The sequence below is a fragment of the Suricata suricatta genome, chromosome 3 (genome assembly GCF_006229205.1).
Source record: "Suricata suricatta isolate VVHF042 chromosome 3, meerkat_22Aug2017_6uvM2_HiC, whole genome shotgun sequence".
Classification (NCBI taxonomy): Eukaryota; Metazoa; Chordata; class Mammalia; order Carnivora; family Herpestidae; genus Suricata; species Suricata suricatta.
In genome coordinates this window covers 141,687,619-141,693,708 of record NC_043702.1, presented here as the reverse complement: position 1 = coordinate 141,693,708, position 6,090 = coordinate 141,687,619, and the positions used below count along the sequence as shown (strand labels likewise).

The window sequence follows — 6,090 nt, the reverse complement described above, 5'->3', positions numbered from 1 at the left end:
CTTCAATACATAATTAATTGTGATTAAATGGTTTCATTTAATTGGGTAGTTAGAGCCTCAATTCCAGAAGTTGACGTCTTCTCAAAATAAACACTCTGGCTTGGTCTCTCCAGGTGAGGATATGAGTTTGAGACATAAACAGAAGTGTTGATACACTCACCATCACCTCCAATGAATGTTTATTCAGAAGGTTACATAGTTCTCCACCGACCATGACAAACCATTACCCACTTCCCATGCCTGAGAAGATCTCTTCAATTCCTTCTTGGAAGACACCTCACGCCACTTCCTCTCCAGCAAGACTACTGAGTGATCTGTCTGCCGTCCCCATCCTCCTACCGTCAAAGAGAAAATAAGTAAAAACCCATCAACCAGCAACAAGCCCTCAGCCCCAAGCTCATCCCAGCAGATGTCCAGTCCCTGTCTCTGCTGACATTAGCCCCCTTGGTTCCCTGCATGACAATCAGCCTGCTGGTGAACCTCCTGATGTCGCAGCAGTGTTGGGCTGAGGGCTTAGAAGATTTTCCTTTCCTTCTTTACTGCTGCCATGATAAAATGGGCCCCTTCGCTCAGAGACTATAGATATATCGCCAAAGGCTAGGAAAGGAGACTTACAAGAATCTCTTGGGAAAACTGCATATTTGACAATGAAAGACAACTATTTATATAAAAGAGAGTACTTTACAGAGAGAAGAAAAGAACATCTTTAAGCATTCAGATGATATTGAATGTTTCTTCGGGGCACTAAAATGTCAAACAAGTGTGCATAAACTTCAGACAGTCTTATGAGGCAGCTCCGGTGCTGGACAAAGTGTCTGAACTTAAAATCAGGAGATCCGGGTTTAATGATTTCCCAGCTGTGTGCTCTGGAACAAGAGGTTGAGCTGCTGAGACTTGTCTCTTTGGCTGTAAAATGGGGCATTCGGTCACCACAAGTGGGCAGCAGCAAGATGTGTCCTTACGTCCAGCAGTGTCAGCTGGCAGAGCTGAGGTGTTGGTGTTGAGGAAATGAGCCGATACATTGTTGTGGTTTTTCAGGAGCATGACCCGTAGGCCCATCACAGATGTCACACAGTATGAAGGTGGGGCTTGAAACTGAAGTGCTGGGAGGTGATGCCCAGATCCTGAATAAATGTGAGGTTATGGCAAGGATAAGAAGGTAAAGACTGATCCATCTTTCAATGAGTCTCATAGCAAGAGGAATTTTTAATTTTAATTTTTTTTCTTGTATTGAAGTATAGTTGGAATATAATGTGATATTAGTTTCAGGCACACAACATAGTAATTTGACAATTGTCTACATTATGCTGTGTTCATCATGACAAGTGTAGTTATCGTCTATTTTTCTTAGGTAATAGTGAAGGATAATGGCTTGAAGAAAGAAATGCATCACTGAAAGGATATTGAAAACCTCCAACAAAATAAATATTGAAGGGCATAGGATGCAAGCGGTCATTGCTGGGCTGACTAAATACTATTGTTTTAAAAGTCTTCCAACACACTAGGCACTGTTCTGCATACTCCATGCATATACTCATTTAATCCTTGTAATAATCCTGAAGGAGTTTTCCCTATGTGTTAGGGATGTAGAAACTCAGGCTAAGGAAATTGTGGCACCTTGCCCAAGGTGATGCATCTGGTGAACGGCAGAGCTGGAACTTGAAATCAGAATCTGAGCTCTCCACACCTACACTAGACTGCAGCATTCCCGAGTGATAGCAGGATCTAGCCAGAGCCAGGGAGAAAGGGAGTGGACTGGAGAGACTTGCAGATATATATAGAGACTTCTCTATATATAGAGAAGTTGGTTTACCTTGACATTGGGGTTCCAGGAGGCATTTAGAGGAAAGGGCAGCAGGGGTAGAACAAATTGGTAAGAAAAAAATAATGTTCAACATTTCATAATGAGAAGCCTGAAGGTGAAAAGGAAATGACTGGTGGGGCTTGGATTTTTTGGTAGTATCTCGTGATGGCAAGAACAGAAGAGGTGGACAGTTTGATTGGTTTCAAACCTTGGAATATAGCTTCACTATAGAGTTAAGCTATGGTGGACTCTGGTTTGTCTTTGGTTCTAGTTGCAAATCAAACTCCAGTAAGCATTTGCCAAGATGTTTCAAACTTCCCTGGGTGCCTTGAAAAGAAGGAAACTGGGGTCTCTGCAGTTGAAGGGGACTCTCTCTCTTCTGATCACCACGATGATCAACTGCAGAAGCAGGGTTACCCTTGGGGCTCAAATGTGTTTGCTTCTGTGATGTTGAACAGAGAAAAAAACAGATGGGACACAAATTCAGGGTGATGGAATGACCAGCCAATCTAACTTGTATACTTTGTAGTTTGTCTGGGATCTTGAAGTAGCAGGTTTTGCTACTAAAAATCAATGCGGTGGTTTGAATGATGATACCAGATACAAAATGGAAAATGACAAACCTTAGTTTTCCTCAAGCCTGCCTGATTTTTTGAGGCCAGAACATTCTATCCTGTGTATTTACCTATCTTCTGTGGGGGGAGTTTTGGAGGAGAAAGGAAAACAGAGAAAGGAATGATATGAAATATGTACATCCTGCCCTTGTCCCCTCATCGTGATGGGGTTCTTGAGCAAATGGCTAAGAAAGAATTCTTGAGATGTCTTTGGTGCACAAAGGGGACTTTATTAAAGCAGGGGGATAGGCTCTGTGGGTAGAAAGAGCTACACTGCAGTCGTGAGGAGTGACTGGATATATATTGTTAAGCTAGTGGGGGTTAGGGACAGCGTAAGCCTCTAAGGAATTTGAAAGCAAGGCTTTCAGGACCTCAAGGAACTAACTGTTGTTAAGAAAAAGTTACTTTTAGTCTTTAATAAAACAAAAATATTAAAGAAGTAAGGCAGCCCTGAGTTGCTTGAGAAAGGTCACGGTCTGCAAGTTTCAGGTGCCTATCAGAGGACTGCAAGCTGTAAGGAGATTTAAATTAAGCTGCATTTCTCTTCCCTTTGTTCCCTCATCATCCCTCCTACCTCCGAACAATTTAGACCTTTAAATCTTTAAGGTTGTTGAAGGCAGAAGGTTTCATCTTCTGTAGCTTCTTCCTGCAGAATAAGGGCATAGAGATGTCCCTATGGATGGGTCAGGGTTGGACAGTTGAGGATTTAATAGGAGTTAGGAAAGGCTAAGGCAGCTATATCTAGAGTTGATAACACATGGGAGTCTCCTTGAGCAGAAAGGATCATCTGTTGGCGTGAAGTTGTGACAGTGAAGGAGTCTTGGCACCAGGTGGAGGGATATGGGAGAAAACACCAAAACAGGATTAAAATAACAAAGGAAAGAAGCCCTAATAGGACTCTATTGATTGTTGACAAAAATCCTCCTTTAGTCCAGGAGTTTATCCAATTATTAAAGGAAAGAGAGGGCTCATTTAAAGTACCAATTTGACTATTTGTCAGTTAGAAGGTCAGAAATATTTTTGTGGTAATATGGAACGTTTACACAGCATTCTGTTTTTATGAGGGCATAAATTCCACCTAGTGTAGCAGTTAGAACATCTAATACCATTTTATTTTGTAGAACTGTTTAATGCATTTGAGCTATATTAGTGTTTAATAAGGTAATGTTATTTTGAGAGTCATTTAAGGCCTTGATTTTGTAGCCGTTGGTGTTAACCATCATATAGACTCTGTTTTGTTTAGTAAACAATCAGATAATTGATAAGAGACACTTTTGTAGAAACAAGAAAAATACAGGTTAGTGGTTAGAGCAAATTACAAACCCAGTGTCTGTCAGTGCTGCCAGTAAGAAGATTTCAGATGTCAGGCTTGAAGCGTCCTCAGGTAGAATAGGAACAGACAGCTGGAATCAGATTTTTAAAAAATTTTGGTTTGTAAGTCAAACATCTGCAGTGATCCTTTTGAATAGCCCATAGAGCAACAGGCACAAAGATTGTCTTACATTAGTTTTATGATAATTTCTCTGGAGTTCACCTAAATTGTCTAGTGTAGGCAAACAACAAATATTTAAAGACGATCAGAACTGGAATTTAACATCCATTAAGGTGTGTTACTGAAACATCGTTTTTCTAATACTGTCATTTCCAGAGATAGCTAAATGAAGACTAATTCATTTGCAGAGCAAGTCCAGTGTTAACAAACTCAGCCTAATGATTTATTACCTAAACTCAACAAGAACAGAGACTGGTCATATAGATCTTTTAAATTTTGCTTTGCTGGAACTTTTTATCAGGAATCTCTAGATTGAACTTCTGTAGCCTCTCCAGGCCAGAAGCCATGCCAGGTACTTTCCATTTGACTTGCCAGCAATACCTGTAGATTTAGGCGAATGCCTCTTCAGGAGGCCCCAAAGATATCCTGAGGTTCCTGCACCTGCCAGGAAGTGACCTTCTTTACTCACCTGGTAAGGCTACTGGGACCTCTGTGAGCAAGGTACCTGGCCAACATTTCCAAGAGGCTCTATGGCTCCATGTTTCAGGAAGTCAACCCAAGTTTCTTAAAACTGTTTGGTCATATCTGAGGCTATGCATGTCATTCTCAAATATGACATTCCAGTCAAAGCCTTGGTAAAATAACCAGTATTTCCAGTGGTGACCTGTTACAAGAACAGATTCTTATTGAACTTATGCAAATAACTATAATTGTCATGAAAGAAAGAATATTTACTGAGAGCTTTTGAATTTCAGAGGGTTCAGGTAGAGAGAAAAGTTAAATGCCTCAGTTATTTACAAATGACTACTTTATCACATTTCTGAATATCATAGATATATTAATTAAGAGAAAGTTTCCTTAATCTGGAAGAACAAACATTAGAGAATCAGTAATATTTCCAACAAGAGTTACAAAGTCTATAATCGTCCTCCATTTAGTTAGTCCCCTGTTACTAATTCTTGTTCAGTTTGAATATAGCTTTTTAGTTCTGGAAATTTGTTCTGTAATCTTAACGATGTCAAATACCAGTATTTGTCCTAAAAGTCCTTTTTATAAATCTCCTTGAAGATGAAACATGCTTTGTAAGAGCATCAGAACAATGACTATAAATAACAAAAGACTTAAAAATGGACATGGTTAGCAATCTGATATGAAAGTTCATTATGATGCAATTGACAAGGAAATTCATTTATTTCTGTGACACATAACACTCCAATAGTCAGAATATCAAGTGATGACCTTATACCAAAACATATTAAAACATTTTTAAAGGAAAAGTTGTTTTCCTTATTTCCATCAGTCTTAATTATATTTAGCAGAATTTTAACTCTTAGAAACCTTACTCTCCAGTGAAAAATAAGTAGTAACCAATTGTGCACTGTTACACCAGAATTCTTTAGGTGGCAAATTTATAAATCACTAAGTACCATGTAGGTTTTCCAAAAAACCCAAATATCCTTAGTTTCTCTGCAATAAGACAAAAGCACAAACTTCTGTTTAGTAATTAATGCCTTAGTATTTAATCATATTTGGAAAAGACCTAGTAGTCCATTGAATTCAATCTAGTTTATCATCCAAGCAAAACTTTAAAGCTTCTGATTACCAAAGACTTTGAAAGCTATCTTAACAATTACTCATGGAAACTTGTGAGACAGAATTAGCCATCATTTTAAGCCATCATTTTGTTGACAAATTGCAACAGAGATAAAATGAGCTCATTTGACCTTCAGTAAACCTAGGTAAAAAAAAGTTTTATATATTTAATGCTGACAACTCTAAAGACATGTCTATCTTAATGAAACCAACAAACTTAAATTAGTTCAAATACAAAATATGTTCCACTTAAAAGTCAAGCAATTTGTTTGCCATTGTCAATTTTTACCTGGGACACTGGTGAGGACGTCTGAAATGTGCAGTGTAAGTCCAGTGTAAGTCTTCACTCCTTAACAGTGAGGGTAGAAAGAGGAGTTGGTGGTCCCCGAGGCACCCAGACGGTACAGCAGCTGGCTATTGGAGGTTGCATCTGAGGTGGTGCAGAAACAGGAGGAGGGGTAGGGGCAGGCAGAAGAGGTGAGGTGCAACCAGGAAGGCTGGAGGTGGATAAAAGCCCAGAGGACAGAGAAGGAGATCTCCCAGTCCTAAAGCCTGTCAGCTTGGACAGATGAGCAGAAGCAGATTTT

At 39.4% G+C, this 6,090-nt stretch overlaps 1 long non-coding RNA gene across 1 annotated transcript; it reads right to left on the bottom strand.

Annotated features, from left to right (window-relative positions):
* Nucleotides 1-209: 209 nt before the first annotated feature.
* On the bottom strand, nt 210-5,866 carry LOC115286725. The gene is made up of 3 exons (XR_003906239.1): nt 5,793-5,866; nt 3,742-3,821; nt 210-335 (listed from the first exon to the last, which is right to left on the bottom strand). It is a non-coding gene; the product is annotated as an uncharacterized LOC115286725 (long non-coding RNA).
* Between the last annotated feature and the right edge of the window lie 224 nt (nt 5,867-6,090).